This window comes from Camponotus vicinus, unplaced genomic scaffold (genome assembly GCF_025532165.1).
Source record: "Camponotus vicinus isolate PSW18456_S1 unplaced genomic scaffold, iyCamVici1.0 SCAF_4, whole genome shotgun sequence".
Classification (NCBI taxonomy): Eukaryota; Metazoa; Arthropoda; class Insecta; order Hymenoptera; family Formicidae; genus Camponotus; species Camponotus vicinus.
The window spans coordinates 7573037-7597006 of record NW_028141976.1 but is presented as its reverse complement, the minus strand read 5'-3'; the positions used below and the strand labels follow the sequence as shown (position 1 = coordinate 7597006).

The 23970-nt window shown below is 33.3% G+C and overlaps 2 long non-coding RNA genes across 2 annotated transcripts in view; both read right to left on the bottom strand.

Annotated features, from left to right (window-relative positions):
* Positions 1-5598: 5598 nt before the first annotated feature.
* LOC145969940 (uncharacterized) lies at positions 5599-6468 on the bottom strand. Its single transcript, XR_014438269.1, has 2 exons — positions 6204-6468; positions 5599-5694 (listed from the first exon to the last, which is right to left on the bottom strand). It is a non-coding gene; the product is annotated as an uncharacterized LOC145969940 (long non-coding RNA).
* A 2368-nt stretch (positions 6469-8836) lies between these two features.
* The window catches only part of LOC145971143 (uncharacterized), a 62269-nt gene continuing 47135 nt past the window's right edge, over positions 8837-23970 (bottom strand). Inside the window, exon 3 of the long non-coding RNA XR_014438778.1 lies at positions 8837-9321. This is a non-coding gene — a long non-coding RNA (uncharacterized LOC145971143). The remainder of the gene's footprint in view (positions 9322-23970) is intronic.

Sequence of the window (23970 nt, the reverse complement as noted above, 5' to 3'; positions counted from 1 at the left end):
CATAATTGCGCTACATCATATCGCAAATATAATACGAAATTACTACACATTGAAAGCATCATCTTTTTATTTTTTTGAGATTACTTAAATCGCTGTGTTAGAAATAGCTGTATTATTGTAAAGGCTTGATATAGCATTTTATCTTCAACGTTATATTTTGAAATCAGCGTTATTGCCGAAATACCTTGAAGTTCAGTTGATTAGTCATCTGGACATAAATGATTAAAAAATTAAGAATTGATTGAATAATTGTAATATTATAAAATTTTAGGATTATTAACTTATAGGATTAACTTTAGGATTATAAACTTTCGGATTATTATTCGATTAAATTGTAAATCTGTTATTTTTTAACTACATATTATTCAAATATCCGATATATTTCTGATATATTTGGATTCCCAAATATTACTTATTATTAGAGTAAAAGACTCTTTTTATTAGATTAAGAACTGTTTTTCCGGTAATTGTGCATAAAAGGGGCCTCCTCTCCGATTTGCTTTATTTTTAATTATGTTATAGGGAAGATCTTCCCGAGTAATTTCATATATATATATATATATATATATATATATATATATATATATATATATATATATATATAAGAGTCGGACTCAAATAGTTTTGGAGGTATAGGCTGAAAAAGGATAAAAATAATAAATTCAAAAATAATTTTAATAGAATATATGTATTTGTAAACTTTGCTTTGTCTTGCAGGGCCATAGCATGTTTCGCTCCCCCTACGGGGTGGCTCCACTTTCAAAAGATATAACCTAACCCAACCCGTGTCTGAAGTGTGGAATATATCTGGCTTCGCATAGAAAATTACAAACTTATATAAATCATATAAACCATGTAAAGCGAAATGTTATATATCAAGGTATTTCTTACACTTCAGACACAGGTTGGGTTAGGTTATATCTTCCGAAAGTGGGGCCCCCCCTACGGGGGAGCGGAACATGCGGTGTCCCCGAATGTACTTTGCAAGAAAAAGCAAAGTATACAAATACATATATTCTATTAAATATATTCTCATAAACATATATGACATGGTAAAATTATAATATCTACATTTATTTGCGACTTTCCATGTGAATTTTTGTATTTATTATTTTTATCCTTTTTCAGTTTATATCTCCAAAGCTATTTGAGTCCGATCCTTATATATATATATATACGAAATTACTTGGGAAGATCTCCCCTATAACATATTTAAAAATAAAGCAAATCGGAGAGGAGGCCCCTTTTATGCACAATTACCGCTTTTCCTATGCAATTATTTGAATATAATAAAAATTGCATTATTTTGTTGCGAATTATAGATCGTTTGAACTCACATATATCTACTTGTAGTTAAGTCAAATTTCTAACAAAATGTTATTATAACTTTAAATTTAATTACGCACATATTTCTTTGTGTGTCATTTATCTCGTCTCTAATACCATTTAAATTTTGACTCTTAATACAAAATAAACAAAAATAAATTCTCTGTTTTTAACACAAGAAAAAGTTTAACATTTTGGGAGATTCGATAAACATTTTGATAGTTTCTTATTTTATATCATTAAATGTACAAATAAAACATGATAATCACATGTGATACCCATAACGTTATTCATACGGCAATTCATTAATATGTTGGAAACAATTACAATTATCAAGTTAAGACGTAACGAGATCTGAAACATAAGCATAATGGCTACCAGATTCGAAGCTAATAGCTTTCAATTATATTACACACACAGAGACACACATATTATTAAATTAAATAAATATATTATTTCACAAAAAAAGACTCTTTATATTTGAAGATGGCATTTATTAATGAAAACATTTATATCATTCATATTTATATTTTTTATATTATTATTTTATATTACTATTATATTATTTTTATATTATATTATATAATTTTATAAAATTTTTTTGTTCCCGTATCATTTATCTTTAAAAATTCATCTCTAAATTAAATTAATAAAAATTTAATTGATATCTTTTCTTATTAATATAAAACGTAAGGAATTATTATTGTAAAATCTCTAATGACAAGATGACTTTATTTTTTTTTAGTTTGTTGCCATTATGTATTGCATAATTCATATAATTTATTACAGAGCTAGATGAAATACAATTTCCAATCCGATTTTTTCAAGTTCAATATCTTATTTTAAAATATATTTTCTAACTAGTCAGACGTAAATAATATAGTAAGTAATACAGAAAAATAATTTTTAAATATGCTGTTGTGTTTTTGATACTGATCATACAATATAACTTTATTTGACAAAGAAAAAGATATGCATGATTAACTTAATAAAAACTGAATTTAAATTAAAAATATTAAGCTTTTATAGTATAGTCTCTATTGCACGTTAAACTAATTATAAATTAATATGATATTTATTAATACAGATAACAATTTTATGCTACTTTTATTATACGAGCGTTTTTCATACAATTAAATAAATAAAAACTTGACAAACTAAAATAATTAAATATTACTACTACGGTATATATGAATATTTCAATAATATAATAATCACATATAAATATTTCAATAATAGAAAAATTAACATATTATTTTTTTTATTTTCTCACACTTATTTATATTATTTTTTATTTAATTTTCTCAAACTTATTTATTTGTTAAAATTACTACTGTATTATGTTGCAAACGCAAAGCAAAATCCTACTTATCAAAAATATCATTTCTTTCATTTAATAAGAAGGTTATATAAATTCTAGACAAAACGATTATATTATTATTAACTACTTGATGTAGCAAGTTATCTTCAACATCTGTTTCGGAATCCGCGCCATCGACAATTTCTTGATCTTGAATTCAATTGGTTCAGCAACTGCATGCAAAATGATTAAAAAAATAAAAATTGTTGAAGAAGTCTCAGCATTATAAAATCTTGTCACAATCACTGTTCGATTATATCTTATAATTGTTATTAAATCGTTATAAAAAAATATCCAAGTAAAAAAACCAGATTTTCAAATGTTATATGAACCGAAAAATTTTATGCGCGATTATTTACATGTACAATTTTATAAATTGTCAATCATACTTATATAGAAGTTAAAAACTTATTCATTATATCCATTTATAAGTTCAGTATAACTAAGGCTTATTTAAATATTAATAACATAAAATTACCTTATTCATTTCCCTGTTATTCAGCATTTTCCAAATGTATTAAATGTTCATTATGCATTTGTATTACGTCGTTTGTCAAAGTTAACAGAAGACTGTTCAAAATTATTTCCGCATTACCATGAATACCTTGATTTGATTCATCATCTAGCGTACAAAGTAATTAAAAAAATAAATGCTAAAATATTTTTAGTATCATTGAATCTTGGTTTATAATCAATCGCATTATCCAATTATTTCCATGAAATTGTTACGATTAAATCACTTATTATCCGAATATCATAATATATTTAGAATTAATATTATTTAATGAATCTTTGAATATTATTTAAAAACAAATGTTTTCTTATTTGCGATTATTGAACTGTGTGATTTTACAAACTATCAATTATAATTAAATAGAAAATAGGCATAATATAATTAATTATTATATTTGCATAAAATAATCAGCTTTAATTGAAATTGACTCAAATCTTTATAATGTATATAGAAGTCGGACGTCTGATTTTGTAAATGATTATTGTGCATACACACACACACACACATACACACACACAAAGTATATATTAAAAAAAGATAAACGTACATAAATTTATTTTTCTTACCTTGTTTCTCTTTCACTATATCTTTATGGTCTGTATCTAAATGTTTCCGAATATTTGAACTCTTTAAATGCACAGAAAAAGAATTTTTACAAAGCTTGCACACTACGATATTGTTTTCGAGTGCGAAATATTTCCATATCCAATTCTCTTTTTTATCAATTTTATTATAAATTTCAGTATGATCAACTGCTACGTGATTTTCATAATTATACTTGTAAATGGTAATATAATAAAATATATCACAAAATCTGCATTGTGCTTTATTATTTTCTAATGTGCAGTATTTTATCCACCAATAGGCTTGTCTCTTACGTTGTTCCCCTTTAACATCATATTCATACAAGTATTATTCAATCTTTAAATAACGTATACATAAATGTATTCATATTTCTAAATGTCACACAAATAAAAAAATTTTCTCCTATGCATTTATTTAAATGCATGGTTTTAGAAATCATAATTAATATATTTTAATAATATGCGACAATCAGAATATTGTATCAATTTAATATTAGCAATAATTGAATATAATTTAAATGTTTATAAAATAAAATTATTTTGTTTATCTCTACCTGTGTCGATCATAGATTCATGTTGTTTTAAATGGTTTCTAAGTTTATGAAGTATTTGAATCTTATATTCCCGATCACAAAGCTTGCACTTCATCATATTGTTTTGGAGTTTGAAATATTGATATAAGCAATTATTTTCGAAATGATGATTATGCTGATTTCCCATATGTATTTTAAGATTATGTGTGTCTATGTATTCTGTATACTCTTGATTACAAAATCTGCATTTGGCCATATTCGTTTCAAATATCCAACATTTTTCCATGTTTACGCGTTAATATTATATTCACACTGTATGTTACAGAACTTATTATACTATATATAAAGAAATAACTAGTTCACCGAGATGTGTTGGTGGAAATTTTTCTCGACAATAGGGGGTCATGAAAAGAAATATGATTCTTTGCACGAATATAAATATTGATATTGTTTAAATCTGACTAAACCGTCTAGTATTGTATCTTATTATTCGATAGGCATATCTGAAATGTCAAACATCATCACAAAATAAAAAAAAAATCAACTAATAATTAGAAGCTAATATTAAGATTTTGCTTTTTACTTTGACTTAAAATCTAGATGAATTCTTTTTTAACTTAAGTTGGTTTAATAATAGAATCTATATATATAACAGAATGTTTTTTTTGATGCTTCAAACATTAATCCAGAAACTTAATTCTCAGATGTAAGAAACATTCCTGTTGCCTTTTTCATTATTTTTTAACATAGTTTCTTCTGTGTATAATAAAAAACTTTTGTATATGTATTAAATTAATTCTGAATAAAATAAACAAGTATATAATATCATTATTTAATGATAATAAAGTTAATAAAATTAGGTTTTTTAAATTGTATACTGCTTGTAGTATACAATTAATTACGCATCACATATGAATAAATTTAAAGAAATGAGTACTTAATATTTAATCTATTTTTATTAGTATGACACAATTTGATAAATTATTTCTATATGAAATTTCTATAATAACAATTTTATATTATATAAGATATATGTGAAATTTGACGCTTTTCATTTAAAAAAAAATTTCATGATTTACGATGCTCGATTCGAAAATATTTTATAAAATTTAAAATAATACTTAAATTATATTAATGCAGGAAAATCAATATTATTTTCTTTTAGAATTGCTTAAATTTATTTAATTTGTAATCACTCTATATTATGTCGCAAAGCGAATTATTACACATCAAAAGTAACATTTTTTTGGGATGACTTAAAACACTGTGTTAAAAATGACTCTATTATCGATAATGGTTGCTTAATGTAGCATCTTGAACATCGTGTTTTGAAGTCAGCACCGTCACCTAAGCTTTGAGTTCCACTTGATTCGTCATCTGTACACAAATAGTTAAAGAATTAAGAATTGATTGAATAATTTTAATATTATAAAATTTTACTAGAGAAGTGTTATTCAATTAATTTATAAATTTGTTATTAGTTATAATTGCACGTTATTCAAATATCAAAATATTCAGATTCGCGAATATTACATAGACTAAAATTCTTTTTTGTATACAATTACTTGGATATAATTGCATTATTCTATTGCAAATTATATAGATCGTTTGCTTATAATATACATTTACTTGAAATTAATATAAGTCAAATTTCTAATGAAATATCATTAAATATCTTTGAATTTATATATCTTTTGTGTGTCACAATAATACTTAAATTTTGACTTAAATTTTAATACAAGATAAACAAAAATAAAGTCTAACATTACGGGAGTTTTAATAAACATTTTGGCAATTTCTTATTTTATTTTATATCTTTAAATATATGTATAAATAAAACGATGTTATCCACACGACAATTCATTAACTATGTCGGGAACAATTACAATTGTCAAGTCGAGACATAACGAGATCTGAGACGTGAGCATAATTATGGCTATCAGATTCGAAGCTAATAGCTCTGCATCACCCCAAGCGCGGAGTATTGTTGCCATCTCCCTCGTTGCCTTGGGGCTCTCTGTGTAATTACCATTACCCACAAACCGATAGCTACCGTGCTTATCATATTCTGCGGCAATAATAGCGTTGGTACAGCTATCACGCTGTGATTGCATTCGATTTCGGGATGTTGCTCTGCATGATCAGAGACAGTTCCGAAAAATCGACTCGAGGAATGTATATATACATGTGTATTTAGCTAGAAAAAAAAGTTTCAATTAAATGCTGCAATAAGTGTCGATGTGTTATTCTGATATTTGAAAATATGTTACAAACTATTGGTTAATAAATATTCTGTTGACGAAATTTATGAGTTACAAATTAAAAAATGATACAAAAGTTAATATTAAAATTAAAAAAAAAAAAAATATATATATATATATATATATATATATATATATATATATATATAAATTGTGTGTATAATCTTTGCATAATTTTTCAATTTTTTTAAATTTCAATTTTTTTAATTTCTTCAAACATCCTTTTATGATAATATATGTATATGCGTGTAAAGAAATATCTTTTAAAAATTAAAAAAATTAATTGAAATATTTATTAATTAGTTAATATTAATTTAGTCAGAATATTTAGTAGCCAATAATTTTTAACATTTTTTCCAATTCTTATAATATAGCTGATAAGGAAAATTAAGTAATATATACATACGCATACATACGTGCGCGTACAACACATACACAAGTGTATATTGCAATATAAAAACTAAAAATAAAAAAAATCGGCTTGCTGCTGAACTTGTCAAATTTCGCTTGAGAAACGAGAGTAATGTTAATAAATTTTCTGCTTACTTTCATAGCATCATCACTTTATTACCCGCATCTATATAACCGCATCGCATATTTACTTCTCGCTTAATATTCTATGCTTTCATGAGACGAGAGACCGCTTTACGACCACCGCGAAGTACCGTATAATGCAGTTTTAAGCCACGACTTGTAAGCTCCGGAGACCAATGATAAACCGCCAACAATAATAACGCTTACACGATGCGGTTGAATGCATGCTGGAAAATGCATTATGAGATCCCATGCGTGCTACCTAAACCGAAATAAAAAGATAAATTGTATTTGCGTGCATGTAATTGCATCATTAACTTAAATCTTGTTAATTACATGTACTTTGCATTCTTGCATTTCCAAAAACAAAAGCTATATATATTAATTGAAAGATCATTTTGTTTTATATTTTACTATTTTTCGATTTCTATTACTGTTAATTATTCTGAAAATTCTGAAAATAATTCTTTATCTAATTACATTCTATGCAGTAACATTGTTCTTTTGCTTAAAAATCATGCGTGTTTCTTTTCATCTTAATCGAGGAATCAATATTGCTGTATCAAACACTACGCATATTTCAATTAAATTTCAGAAGATGTATATATTGATTTTTCTTCAGAACGTGTGTCAACGCGCAAATTACAATTCTCCGAAAAACATTAAGTACGAAGGAGATTGGTTTTTTAAGGAAATTTACAATCGGGATGGCGCGTTTAACGCTCGCTCGTGCCTCGACAGATACCAGGAAAAAAGATTCTCGCGGAAAAGAGACGCGATAAACAAAGCACCTGAGAAAGAAGGGAGAATGAGAAAATGCTTCTCGCGACGAAGGACTGAGCGAGAGTAAGGAAAAAATTAATTTCGAATAGTCCTTGTCGCTGCGTCAGACAAGGCACTGATTTGATCTACTCTTCGAGCAGAGAAATGCGCAAAGAGGTGCACGAATATCCTCGAAGATCCTACGGTGATATATGCGGAGAATTAAATGAAGGCTCTCGTAAGTCTCCTAACACGAAAGCAATGAACCTCAGTTACCAATCAATATTTTATCAACGCGTAATTTGCACGTGATTATATATATTCTTTCTTTTAATGTATCTTATTTGTGTATTTTCTTATATTTTATATGTTAATTCAATCAAAAAATATATATAATGTATAATAAAATAAATAAATCAACCAATAATAGATGTATTTGCAAATCTATTTAAAAATTTATCTTAAATATCTCACTTGTTTTTGATAATACAAAAAAATATTTAAGGAAAAAGTTGCACCGTTCGAACAATTATGATAACAGAAAAGTTTTTTCAAGATCATTTTTTTTAGAAATTTGAAGATCAAGATACTTTTTTTAAATGAAACTACATATTTTTATTTGCACGATTTTAATACAAATAATTTTATTACAATAATCAACAAAACGAGAGGATGATTTCAACGACTTATGATAACATGATTTTTAAATAATTTTGAACATGGAAAATTATATATGTCTAAAGAAAACAGAAAAGTCAAACATTTATTTTATATTTTTCGACAAAAAAATTTAAATATAATTATCCTAATGAATAGAGCAAATTTTTCCTAGATATTTTTTCGTGTCATCAAACGCAAATAAAGTATTTAAGATGCTCGATTTAAGAAGATTATCATGTATATGTAACTTTTGTTTTTGGAAACAATGCAAGAGCGCAAAGTATTCTAAAAAAGAAAAGATAAGTAGAGGAAGAAAGAAAGATTTAATTAAAAATAAATCTTATCACGCAATTAACATGTGTATTTCATTGTCTCTCTCTTTCTGCTGGTTTTCCTCGACATCTCACGTTCTCGGTTTCAGTCAAGCTTCACCCTCTTCGATTCCGTCTTTTTCGCCCGCTTATCCTTCTTCACTCTCCTCTGAAATAGAGTGAATCCTCGCTCTCCTTTTGGCGCTCTCTCTCTCTCTTTTTCATTCTCGGTTACATCCCCCTTTGCGTGGAAACCAAACGTGAACTCTTGTCACGAGCACGTGCGCGCGCCGCAACACGGCTCGCCGGAAATGACGTAATAATTAATGGACTCGTATCAATTAGCGGGCGCCTACGTCCCCCGCCGGTCGTGAGTTTTAAATCGGTTCACGCGGCGCTGCAAATTTCTCTGTTTCTCTCGCCTTCTCTTCCCCTTCTTCTCTCTCGTCCTCCCACGTCTCGCGTACGGGCCGCACCTATTAATTACGAAAAGGTCCATCAATTTGACACATTAACGTATCGCCGGTGCAGATGTCGCGTTAACGCTAAACCGCGTCGCCATGTGCGGCGAAAAATGTACGCGGTCGTACGGTCGTTTTTAAAATTCCTCGAGCGATCGTTCAGCGTTAATAGCGCGTGATATCGGGATATGAAGTCACCGAGGTGCGCCACGATGACTTTATAATTTCAAACGCGAACTTTTTAGCTTAATATTAAAGTTTCAACGATATTGTATTTAGCCTGGTGTTTAAATCTCCCGGTATAACAGCACATATATCGCGTATTACGATCATAATTCACAGTGGCAGCGAGATCGAGTGACAAAACAACGTGCCAAAAACGAAGGTGGAAGAGCGAAAGCAAAGCCTAACGCCCGCAGCTGGCACGTGAGGGCGAAACCATTATTTATAGGGTTTACGGGATCTGGTCCACCGCAAAAGGCAACGGGCATTGCGTCTTTGGAGGGGTTACAGCTCGTGCAAATCGAGGGCGTTGCCAAGTGGAAACTGAGAAGACGTTTACTGTTTATACTACATCCCGCCGCGAGAAGACCTCCCCCGGAGCATACGTTTGCTTATATCGTCGGTCCGCGGTCGCATTCTCTGGTCGCATCATCCTCCGTCCCTTGAACAATGAGTATACCGAGTGCACCATATATACCGAGTACACCTTCTGAGAAGTTAACGACGCCCTGCTTAGGATAATGTGAGCATCAGGAAACGCTTGTAATGAAGGTACATGGACTTCGGCCGCGTGCCTTCATTAATGGGGAGGTGCTTCTTGTGACTCGACACATCAGGACGACCATCTTTACGTCAGTGAAATTTACAGTAAAATTATTGTTTCCTCCTGAAACAAAAAAAACTTTTAAAAGAATTATACTATTTATTACATTTTTTTATTAAATTTTTTCTTAAATTGTTAAAATAGAAATTTTTTTTTAAATTGTTAAAATAGAAAATTTTTTTAAAATTGTTAAAATAGAAATTTTTTTAAAATTGTTAAAATAGAATTATTATGAAATGCCTAAATATCATTAAATAAAATTTTTTTTATTTAATGATATTTAGGCATTTCATAATAATTCTATTTTAACAATTTAATTAATTAATTTATTTATTTATTTATTTAATAATGATACGTATATAAAAATAAAGATAGGTGAAAGATTCCATGAGATATTTCCAATTTTCAACAATGAAAAGAGAATAGGTAAACGCTTATCTTAGCCGCAATTTGACGTAAATTCCCGCACGACGATCAATTTGCAGAAATAAAGTTTGAGCGGCCATTGTTTGTCGAATCTTGCGCACAAAAATATCATCATGAGATCCTCATGTTTTTTTCCGTTCCTCCGTTACTCCTTACAAGGGTGCGTCTATTTGTACCGTTACCTTTCTGTTGGACCCTTCGAGATAGAAACCCTTCTCCGTTTGACGTATCTCGTTTAAGCTCGAAATCCGCTTGTTTATACAAACTAAGGTGCACCGACGGCGAGAGAAATGGAAATAGCGACAAGGAGGAAACGTAGGAGAAGACAAACGCTAGGGAAAAATTTTTCTATAGACGCCTGCTCCATACAATTTCATCCCTAACCGACAAACTTTTCTTTTTAGACCGACAAGCTTCTTATTGTGAGAGACAATTCCAACAACTGACGTTCTTTCCCAACCTGCATGCTCGCCTCCACTTGGTTTTTTTCCTTTCTTTCCTTTTCCCCGTAGCTTGCACTTTATCCAGCTTTCGTCCCGGCTTCTTAGTTTCCTTTTTCACACTTTTTTTCGTGTGTGATCTACGAGCGGAGCCGGCCTAGACGACTTTGGCGTCTCACTCTCGCTTTTCGTAAAATCGCTCCTCATAAATCATAAAAATTTGGCGAAAATAACTCTCTCCGTCGTATTTATTCCAACTTCTAATATATTTTATATAACAATTTCGTATAAAAATAAAATAACTATGTTTTATTATCAATTTTTAACTATATTTATATATTTTTTTTTCTAGTAGAAAAAACTATCAAGCAATTTTAGACGTGACCATTCGATCCACTCTGTATTTGCGAGTTGCATACAAAAAAGTCTACATTCGCGATTGAGGACACTGCGAGGGAGACGCTCAGAGCTACGCTTTGCTTTGCAGCTCTCACGAAGCTTTCCGATGACTCCGCGATCGTTTCACGTTCAGCATGCACTGACCTGTGCGCTAGGTTTGTTTTACGAGACATTCACAAGTGCGTAACAGTCGATTTGCATTTATATTAGTGCTCGTCGAAGCGTGAGTCTTGGACCATTGTTCATTTCAACCCTGTCAATTTGAACGGCACCCGGTGACCCCGATCGAGAGCGCTGGACTTCACCCCTTCTTCCTCCCGAAAACTTTAAACTCTCCGGAGACTGTGTTTAATCGCACGGAATGAGCGCTAGAAGGTATGAAGATGCAATATGTCCAATCCGCGGGGATTAAGAGTCGATCGTCCAACACGCGATAGAGCGAACGTATTAATACGCCAGCTGATGCACGACGATCCACGTGACGCTTTCTGCGTCTCATAGATAATTCGATCTGGTGGAATAATAAATGAGACGGACAAACGATCCATGAAATAGGCTCAGTCTGGTGAGCGACTGGTGGCTCTTGACGCGAAACGAGTTTAATCTTTCGATGGAAAATTGGCGTCAGATTTTCCATCGCATCTTTTCCCACGAGTATATTTTATAAAAGATTAAACACAACACAATTAAATATTATTTATGTATGAAATAATGTAATAGGAAGAAGATCACATTGTCTTTCTTATAATCGAGTAATAATGACAGCATTAATAAAATTTATTTTAATAATGAAAGAGGAGGGTGATAAAAATAATAAATGACGATATTTAATCGCATCTTCGAGAGACACCTGAGATTGATTGATCGATCTAATTATCGAAACGATTATCCGTGCGCGCGCATTCGTTGTTTCTCGTCAGCGAAATGAAACTCGGTAAATTCCAAACGTGATCGCAACTATTCTCGCCAGAACTTCCGTACACAAAGTTTCCAACGAGCGTGGGAGAAATTTCCCTCGTTTTTCGCAAGCTGACAAAATACTTCAACAATTAAATTTCCGAATCGATTATCTAGGAACGTAAAGTGAAAATATACAATCAAAATAAAATCGAAATGTAGTTTTATTCAAGCTTTAATTTTCCTTGAAATGAAAAAAAAGAGAGAGGAAAGTATTTCAAAATTTTTTACATGTCTAAATTATTGCGCGTATTCCGCAAAATCCAGAAATAAATTTATATGTGATATATATGTGTGATTAAATATAATTATATAAATTAGATTTATTTATATAATTTTTATAATATATTTATATGAATAATTTTTATAATATATAATTACATTTATATGTATATATAACTTATTATTTATATGAATAATTTATTATTTATATATTTTATTTATATGAATAATTTTTATAATATATAATTACATTTATATGTGTAATATAACTTATTATTTAATATTATATAATTTATATTTATATAATTATATTAATAAGTAAATAAATAAATATTAATAAGTAAAATGCTCGCAAATTAAGGGCGCACGAAAATGATCTTTCTTCCGCGTTTATCGAATCACGACACACGAGACGGCCCATTAATTACTGTCGCGAGGATATAATCGCGTCGGGCTCATGGTGGAAATGGGATAGCATTTTTCCAGCGGTTTATCCGGCATCGGGAATTCGTCACGAATGAAGCTAGACGATTTAATTCAGTGGCGGAGCTGGGGTTTCTACGATTAGCGAACGCGGTCGCGCGATATTGCATATACACAGGTACGTGTAATACGTACATATCGAGCGAACATTGTCGCACGCCACAAAGTCCTTCTCGTCGCGCAGATGCGAAGGAAAAATCCTATCCATCCGTATGAATATTCAGTCGCGATAAATAAAATTATGCGGCCGCCCTCGACTCGTGCTACCGGGGCTCTTTGTATGCAAGGTGTCGGGTCGACGCGGAACTAGGCACGATAAAATTAGCGTGTCCTCGATTACAAGTAAACTAGGAAATGCGGAAAAAAAACCTGGGCTACCATCATGTGCCGTCTGAATCTGCAACGCGTTCGTTAAGTGCACTTAACATAATTATTCCCGCGAATAAAATAGTTAACGTTAGATAATATTGAATGAGTAATCGTACATCCGTAGATAAGCGTGCACTGAAAAACTACTTTTATTTACATAGATAAGAGCGGAGTAATCATTTATGCCGATAAATCTGCCGCTGCAATGTCCACTCGCAATATGCAGATACATCGATAATTTTACAGCAAATTTGCTCTCCTGTTTTTTATCATCATCATCTTTCGTTGCAATCAATATCTCTCTCTTCGAATCATTATTTTACGCTACGATCGTCGGCTCAACATGCGAGATGATTTAATGCCGAGCATGTTAAAAGCATATTCAAGAAGTCGACGAAGTCATCTGACGACGCGAGCAGATATTAATTTAGGTAGCATAAGTGAGGTACATACCGCGAGGTAGGTGCTACGTAATATTTAAGCTGAGTGCTCCAGGCCGCGTTTCGCTTTTATGTACAAGGGGGATGTACAGCCTGCTGAGCTTGTCCACGACCAACCCCTTCCCCATCCTATCCCCGCCGCAACCGCCTGAATTAATCGCGGCGCTCTGCGAAAATAATTATTGCTCGTCCCTCGCCTCACGTATACGGCGCAATAATTAACGTTTACACGTCGCATCGCTCTTTTAAGCGTTCAAGGCGCGTTGCTTCCGGGAGAGTTAACGAACGAGGCTACGCTGCTATTCAGTTACCTCTGATTTTGATGAAATATAATCTATGTTGTTGCAAAATTTGCTTACAAATAACTATTTATTTATTATATAAATTTTAATGACGTGCATGTGAAAGTCTTATATTTTGTAATATCTTTAAAGAAAGATTGGGCAGTTATATGAAAGTAAAAATAATCATTACTCAACAAGTAACAACTCGCTTCTTTGTTTTTCCAATTGTTACAAGTTATATAAAACAAGTTAAATAAAACTTGGTTTTTTTAACATTTTGTTATATTAAAATTTAACAAACATAATATAATAATTTTGATAATAATTTAAATATTAATCAGAAAAAATATTGTAAAGGAAAATTTTTTTTTAGATTTAAAAGTATAAATAAAAGAAGATTTCTATCCTGAATTTTATAAATGATTAAAATCGTAACTTTATGTAATTTTAACATTAATCTACGAATCAAATTTATTTTTTTAACATATAAAAGTTTATAAAAATTGTACAATTTGATTTAAAATTAAATTTTTTTAAATTGTCGATTAATTTTTCAAAGAATTTCATACTCTTTATACGTGTTTATTTCCATGGAAATCATGCTGCGTAAAAGTAACGATGAAAATAACTATTGGATTCGTTACCGAAAAAATATATCAGTTATTTTTTCTTCTGTTATAAATAAAATTATAACGTCGTTATCGAAAAAAAATAACTGTAACATGACAAGTAAAGCATTATTCCACAATCCTTCTTTGATGCAAAAAACTGCCTTATAGACTGTTCTTACTTAAAATTGAAATCCATTTCGTTTAACGCGTATGTTTGAGCCCGGGCAACAGTTCATTCGGATCGCCGAGAACAGCGAGGATCGTAACGAAGCAGCAAGTAAGTGCAATTCACTTCAGGTGACGGAGCGTGCTTAGAATCCGACCACACACTCGACGGGCCAACTCCAATCCAGTTTGCTAAACTCCGAGATTTTTGACCTCTCGGGTCAATGTCCACCCGCCAAGTCGAACGATTCGATCTCGTGATTTAGCTCGAATCCCGCCACATATCCCACCCCCTCCATCCCTTTTGCCCTCTCTCCTATCGTGACTAATCTAGGTTTCCGTAACGCTCGGCAAAAGACTGCTGGAGACTGTCGCAGCCTCTTTGAGGTGCGGATCACGTCTTGACCGCACCTCATCCCGTCGAATCGGATCACGAAACCAACCAGTCCAGGACCCGGCGACCAACGTAGCGTAAAGGAGCCTGATTGTCCGTATTGTCCGGCCGTGCTAAGTTATGGAGATCCGTAATGCTAACCAGGCTGTCCTTAATCTTAGGAACACGAAATCCATCGCCTCCCGGCGATACATCTCGCCCAACGACAAACGGCGAAATCGTGAGGCACGTCACGTAATAAAAGTAGAAAACGGACATGTGTTTCCAGCGAGGAAGGAAGAGAAAACTTTGCTGGTGATGCTCAACGTGCCGGAAATTGACTTCTCCCCGGTCGTAGCTATCAAATATGTTATATCAAAATATGCTCGCGGCTCTATCCTAGAAAAATAGTTTATACTTGGTACAAGAGCAGTTGATTAATATATATTTAAACAAAAAAAGCAGATATTTTTCTAATTTATTACGAATAAGATATAATAATATTCTTATGGATAAAAATATCCTTGCATCTTGCTTTTATTAATACCCTCGCACACCATGATGCATTGCTGGTATATATCATACGCCTTCAATACCTAAAAAAAGTGAGAGTTAGATTTACAGAAGAGCTTGTCGCGTCAAGTGACGTTAAGTCTGGGACGGCAAATAACGCTGAGCTGGCCGGATAGGAACAGGACCTGTCCCTGGTTCTCGTTAGCGCCCTCCTACGCCCGGTTTGCGCTCTCTTCCGCTTTCAGGCACATCCACTTTACTCAACGAAGGCACATCGCGCCGAACAATCGTCTGGTAATTCTTCCCAATCAACCGATTGTCGAAGCTAAAACTATTGTGTCTTTCCACGGCTGAGGCGGAGGATTCGAAAACGTCCCCTTAACCGGCACATAACCCCCGTCCTGTCGCCCCTATCTCCGCTCGTCCGTTGACGACGCCGTCGTCGTCGTCGATGGCAACAGTCGGTAAAACGTTCCGGTCTTCGCTAAGTGCGGTCAATCGACCGGCAACGACGACCATTGTATCTCGTCGAGAGGCGTTAAAAGACGCGTTTACGTTTCGTCATTGTGGCCCTGACATTGCTGTTCGCGATTTAGCGCGTTTAAGGAAATTCGACGCGAAATCTCTCGAGCTCGTAAACGAATAAAAAGAAAACGCGATGAATTTTCATTGCAATTTAATCATAACTCTCTTTACGTATAATCACATTTATCCTCTTGAGTAAACAATGGCTGAATTTTTTCTGAAGCTCCGATTTGAGAGTCGAATAAAAAAATACAATGCTGATGCTGTTATTATAAAAATAATTTGTTGGTCGCTATAAATCCTCGCTACGAGCTAACCGTGTTGCCCGCGAATTGAAAGTAACTCCTTTTCCCCGAAAGCGACGTAGATTCTCGTAGCAGTTGCAATTGTGTCTCGTCGAGAGGCGTTAAAAGACGCGTTTACGTTTCGTCATTGTGGCCCTGACATTGCCGTTCGCGATTTAGCGCGTTTAAGGAAATTCGACGCGAAATCTCTCGAGCTCGTAAACGAACAAAAAGGAAACGCGGTGAATTTTCATTGCAATTTAATCATAACTCTCTTTACGTATAATCACATTTATCCTCTTGAGTAAACAATGGCTGAATTTTTTCTGAAGCTCCGATTTGAGAGTCGAATAAAAAAATACAATGCTGATGCTGTTATTATAAAAATAATTTGTTGGTCGCTATAAATCCTCGCTACGCGCTAACCGTGTTGCCCGCGAATTGAAAGTAACTCCTTTTCCCCGAAAGCGACGTAGATTCTCGTAGCAGTTGCCGTAACGACCCATAGACGTGTCCGCAATATCATCGCGTATAAAGTCAACTCGAGGAGCGAGATAACGCAGATCCATTGCAGGAAGGAAGGAAGGAAAAAAGGGAAGACGGCGAACTAATGATATCCATCGATATTAAAGTCGAGTGACGCGGCATCACTTACGCAAGGTCATCTGCATTTAAATGAAATCTCTTCGGTGGGGGTGGGGGGTGCGGGTGGGATTGACTGGCCCGACCATTTTCCACGTTTACAGAAACTTTCGGCGTTATCGATCGTATTCGCATTTACAAATACGCTTCCAAAACGTATGAAAGATCCCTATTCGTAAAGAAGTTTATGAAACATCGAATATCACAAATAACGATGAAATAGAAATAGCATTTGATATAGGTCTTTTCGTTAATTTATTTTACCGTGAAATCTAAAGAGAACAATTCTTTTAAAAGATTAGAGAATCATTAAAAATACAAATAAAAGTATTTTAAATAGTATTATCCAATTTCTGTTGTTCTTTTTAGCCTTTTCCTGTTTTTCGCTCTTTGGTTATTCATGCTAAATAACTTCATAAATCGGATTTTTTTCTAATAAAAAATGACAATTTTTAATATTCGCGTTTCTTGTAACATGTTTAATAAAATATTTCTTTTAAATACTGCGAATAAAAAATTAAAATTAAAATTAATACCAAAATTAAAATTAAAATTAAAATTAAGAATATTATTTATATTATTCTTTTTGTTTAAACAATATAATATATGAAATGTATAATTATATAATCCTCTTTTTTATTCGACTTTATTAAAAAATCTAAGAAGCCAGAATAAAGATAAAAATAAAGATGTGGATATAGATGGCGATCGTTAATTTTGAATAAACTGATTGTGAATATCAATTTAATAAACTTAGTCCACAAGTCTAGACCATACAGAGATTGCCGACACATCGTTGAATTCAAGCATGAAAAATAACCGGTAACGAGAAACTGCCATTACTCTAACTGCCATCGAAGAGATGCGGCATCGTGGAATGGCGGACAAGTCGCATAATGGAATACTTTTATCCGCGCGGACGCGATCGTTAATTATTCAGGAACAATCTCTCGCGTTAACCGAGTCCCGATGCTTGTGTGGTATCGGCCGTACACTCCCGCAGGCTAAAATTCAATGTAGGTTCTGCGGTTAGAACATTCTGCTTGTCTGAAATAAAAGAGCTCGATTCTCTCCTAAAAGATCAAAATGCCTCACTTATCAAATTGTAAGAATCGCCTATAATTTATCTGTTACTAAAATGCCTAGGAATATTGATAATAAATATTGATAATAAATAATAAATACTGATAATAAAGATTAAAATATTTAAAATAATTCTCATTTTTTTCATTGATTTATTACCATTTAATAATTGCTTAATCATTATGAGACAAAGAAGAAATAGTAAACTTGTTAATGTTTATAGCAATCTTACGACGTTATGAAATCATTTTTTATACAAGAAAGAGATAAAAGAGATTGCGGAGATAAACTAGATTTCATAGCTATATTAGTATGACGTCGTCTGCAGTAAAGTTTGTGAATCACCGACTTCTCTATCAAGAAATCCACTAAGAGGGTGGTTAATGATCTGTGACTATCCTCGAAAATGACATCTGAACTCATACTCCTTTCCACGTCGTAATCGATCAAATTTCTTCTGTCCGCCTAGCATCGTATCTAATAATGTACAAGTGGCTGTACAGCAAGGCTGTGCACTCAATCATTCACGCCAACTAAAATGTCTATCGTAACTTTGTATATGTTAATATATATACATATACATGAATATATACATGTACATATACATATATGTATAAATGTAAAAATAAACATCTCGTTATTAATTTTTGCTTTCTGATTAATAACAATATATCTGTAAAAGACGCGAATCAATATGTGAAATGGATATAGCGAGTCTATAAAAAATAAGTAATAAAAATAAAACTTAATCTCTCTCTCCTTCTATTACATAATACATAATATAAATAATTTAATGATTTTTTGTTATGTAATTGCTTTAAATAAATTATATTAGAACTTATGTCACTGCAATCTGATAATAATTAAGAAAAGATAATAAAATTGAAGTGTCAGTGTGAGAGACACACAATTAGTGAAGTATAGATAATTCCTTGCATTATATAATACAGATTGTAAATTGCCAGCTACGAGATTTCTTAATTAATTGCTAATTCCGATGATGTATCGGAAATTAAATTTTATGGCGCTTAGCATAGCAACTATAAAACTCTTTGCTGGACTAATCGAAGTACGTTATCCGAAGTTTCTGACGTATTCATTAATTAGCGTTGAACAGGCTCTGTGTAAGTTAATTGCGAATTATGCGCTTGTGACAGAGGATTCAAAAACCTTCTGCGTATATCTATATTTTAAATCGATTAAATTTTCGCTCGTGATTATTACCTTAAAGAAATGTAGTAAAATTTTTAAAAAAATTTAAGATTTCTTTTATCGTGCTAGATATTGAATTTTGTGATATGCTAAATATTGAGTAAAATTATTTTCTGTAAAAGTATTTTCGTAATTGTTTATAAATCATATCATACAATTTTAGAAACTAAATATATTAACATTTTCTTACATGACTAGGAATATTGATAATAAATAATAAATACTGATAATAAAGATTAAAATATTTAAAATAATTCTCATTTCTCTTATCGAATATGTTTGAATGATTAATTTACCAATCTTAGTGAAAAACTGTTGTTTTTAGAAGACGCGATTGATTGCGGATAGAGCTGTATTCCTTAAAAAGATTAAGTGTACGATTAAGTGTTCGACTCTTGATATAAAACTTCGGTGCTTAATCAAAGTGCGCAAGGGGGTTGTTAGATGCATTATGCTAACCTGGTGACGCGGTAGATATGTTAACGTCTAAAGCGCGAGATGCAAGACTATTTGTCAAGATTGAGACTAAATTATTATGTCTATCTTTTGACAGAGACATCGCGTAGCCATAAAATCTCTTTCTTAGTCTCAGATTCATTTTTCCGCAGTCTTTTCTGCTTTTTAAACACATCTTATTTCACCTCGCGCATGTAAAGTCGTATCCTCGTGTCTTCAGTGCTCCAGAAATTTTAATCTCCGACAACTCGTAATTTCGTCAAAGTTCATCAATCCTAAAGTCAATCTAAGATATTATTGAACGTGGAATATATCGAGCGAGAGACTTTTCCTTTTTTCAAGCTACTTACTAGAAAGTCGCGCACCGAAAAGAAATTTTTCCGTTCTTCGGGACTACTTCGATCTCCCAAGAACTTGCGCGCTTACGCTAGCCCGGGATAGGAAATAAGGTGTCCGTGGAAATCTCATATGGTGGGTTCTCGCATAAAATAGGCTGAATAAATCACGTAGTCGGCAAGTTCGTGGATGCGAACGAATGAGAGGGAAAAAGAGAGAAGGAGAGAAGGAGGGAGAAGGAGGGAAAAGGAGAGAAAGGTGCGCGAAGGCAAGACAAACTTTCGCCTACGACGGGTATATGCGCTTCCGCTTCTCCTTTACCTCCTCCCCTTTCCTCCCCTTCTCCTCCTTCCTACGGAAGCTCCGCGCAGCATCTCGAGCTACCTTCGACGCCGTAGCCCGTCATCGTCGTCGTCGTCTGGGCGCGTTTCGCAGTTGAGCGGCGCACCGCTCTAAGGAAACTGATATTGCCGGCAATATCCAGTTGTTTGCATTGATTCGGTCTGTCTGAGAATCCCGGTGAGCGATTCCTATCCCAGCCAGTCCTCACATACGCCGTACGAAAACTCACCCCACGTTTGCACCCTGCCACTTCCTCCCGCTTCCTCCGTGCGGTGAGATGCCGCCTCACCCTTCCCCTCTTCTCCCAGCGCACGTGTGCATAGATTATTGAAAAGGCACCAGCTGGAAATTCATACGATCCCGTACGCATCTTCGTTTAGAATCTTCACGTCGGATCCTCTTTCCTTTGTCATGCTTATATCTCGGTTTTATCGGCATATATCTGTGGATACTGTCGACATCTCGATTCGTGGGCCATGCGTTTGAAACGTCTTATTTAATTTTAACAAGAGAAGAGTGTAGCATTCAGATGTTGGATTTAGTTTTCCTAAAAATATATAGAATATATTTGAAATTATGATCCAACTCTGGCTCAGTGACGATTCCTCCAAAGTAGTAGGTTAAAAATGAAGAATAATTTTTTTTTATATGAGAGAAAAGGAAGAAATTTATCTTGAAAACTGAATTTGAAGATTAGAAATTTAACAATGTATTCACGTCTTTTTTAAATATGATTTTATGATTAAAATAATGATATACAAAATATATTTAATTAAAAAATTAGAATATAATCTTTTTAATATAAAATTTTTCTTTTTCTCTCTTAGTAACTTAAATTATGTGAAATTGTTTTATTAAATAAAATTCACTTTTTTATATATCTTTTTTCGGTTGTACTGCGTTTTCTCATATTCTGTAGAATAATCATTTTGAGAACTTCGAATTACAATTACGTAGCAATGTCAAAATCGAAACACATCATTGCCCAAAGATCGCTTGAGTCTCAACGTGACAAATTAGCACAAACTTATTACGTCTTGCCGAGTCGAATTAATTCAGACTACAAATGTAAATCAATGTTAACTGCTAAACGCATTTTTAGAAAGTTAGGTAAGCATTATACTTCGCATCCAGGCAAGTGGGAACCCCGGCGAAAACTGTTTCCGCATCACGGAGCGCATTGTGGAGGCATCGCGCAAGACTAGCGATGCCTATAATTCAGGCGATCTATCACCGCGAGTGACGTCACCCTCGCATAGAAGACGGGGTCGACCGAGAGGGTCTTCATGCAAACTACCCTGCCGCAGCGTTCCGATGATATATCCATCGGCACCTGTTAGACGACAGCGTCTGAGCGTGCCACGATGCCGTTCTTTCCCCTCGTTCCCTCGCCCCCTTGGGCCCCGGGAGTCTCGCGTGGATGCGCGACTTAAGCCTCCTTACCATGAATTATCGAGTACCACTTGCTGGAAAGTTGAGGCCGCGTTCACGATTGTCGGAACTCCTGGAGAACCGAGTAACGATCTGCGTCAGATTCTGCGACGGAGGACGATAAATTTCGCAAGTGCGTTACCGTAGAATTTAACACGCGCGTATGTGACTCATTGAACGTTTATTCTCAGAAATATACCCTTTTAAACTGAATCAGAATGTCACTGATTAAAGCATTACGACAGTAAGATTTCACTAAAAAAATCAATAATAATGATATATATTATATTTGCAAGATTACAGCTCTTAAAGTTCATTCCGTTTATTTTAAATTCCAATTTTTGGAAGAAGATTATATATTTGAAATAAAACATATATAACTAATATATTTCAAAATTATGTACATGTTTACTCTTAAAATATGATGAACCAACTAAAAATAAACAAGGTCAAACTCAGATATTTCTTTAAAAAGATATATTCTAATAAATTATTAATATTAAATTAATATTAAATTATTAATATTAAATTAATATATTAAATTATTAATATTAATATTAAACGATTTTGAAATATTATTGATTGGTACCGGAAACGTTTTCGAATTAAAATTCAATTCTCAGTTCTTATCGCGTATCAGATGTACAAATACTTTGATATACACATCTCTCTGAAATTAGGACGGAGAAAATGTTACGAGACGAAAATTTTCCGCTAAGAGATAGAATATGCAAATCAATTTATAACGCGCGAACGATGACAAGTCGCCGTTCGGATTTACGCGGCGGGGAAGATTACGATATTCTTCCCCAACTCTCTGGGAAATATATTCATTCTAGACGCGACGCTCTCATTACAAATTCGGCGTCTACGCGCGGTATGTTACGCGAATCACCCCGTGCTCGCACGAGGGGTGGCTGGAATATTTCTCGTTCAACTAGAAAACGATAAATTTCTCGAACGTAAGGGTGCATCGGCGAGAGCGCTTTGAAGGTCGCGTGCAAGGGTGGTTATTTACGAAGGATCCTTTGAAGCGGAAGGCACTACATCGTTGTCGTTGGACCTAAAACTCGTCCCTAAACTCGGCTTGACGGTCTGATTCAAGAGTCTCCTACTTCGTGTGTTGCATCTTCCTTTACGACGATGCATCACAGCCGCCTATGCTTCCGTTTTGACAAAATACACGAGCTCGGACCCTCGTTTCCGCAACAAGTTAATTTGTTACCAGTCCTCGCGATTGATTCATGTTTTTAGGGAGAGAGAGAGTAATGTCGTTATAATCATATTATTAGCTCTACATATTTTCGCGAAAAATTCTTCAATAGATTTATATTCCCGCATTACGTCATGATTTCCGTTACTCGTGCATCAAAGGCGAAAGCGAGCGCAAAACGTTTGGACGTCAATGTTGAAAATTGCCGACGTCATCGCGGGACGAAACGCAATTACCAGCAGAATCGTACACCCTTCATGTACTATACGTGGGCTCCGACAGATCTGTGATTCCCATTTTTATCCAGTGCTAATGGAACGACGTCAAAGTAAGACCCTTATTTACCATCTTCGCGATTTTCTGGTTCATTGGTCTCAAGGCTAACCCAATAAGTTAAACGCCGTTCGTCTTAAATGCACCCGTAGGGGATTAGAGAATATTACTGATCCTTTCTAGGATATACACATACACACACGCATTTTATATACACTCAGAAAGCAAAGCATTGTAATTACTTGTGATATTATTTGGCTGAATTTGCAGGCATAAATTTATAAAAAGCAAAACATTTGAAATCTCTAAAAGATACTTAGCTTAAAAAATATTAAATAAAAATATTAAAAATATTTAGA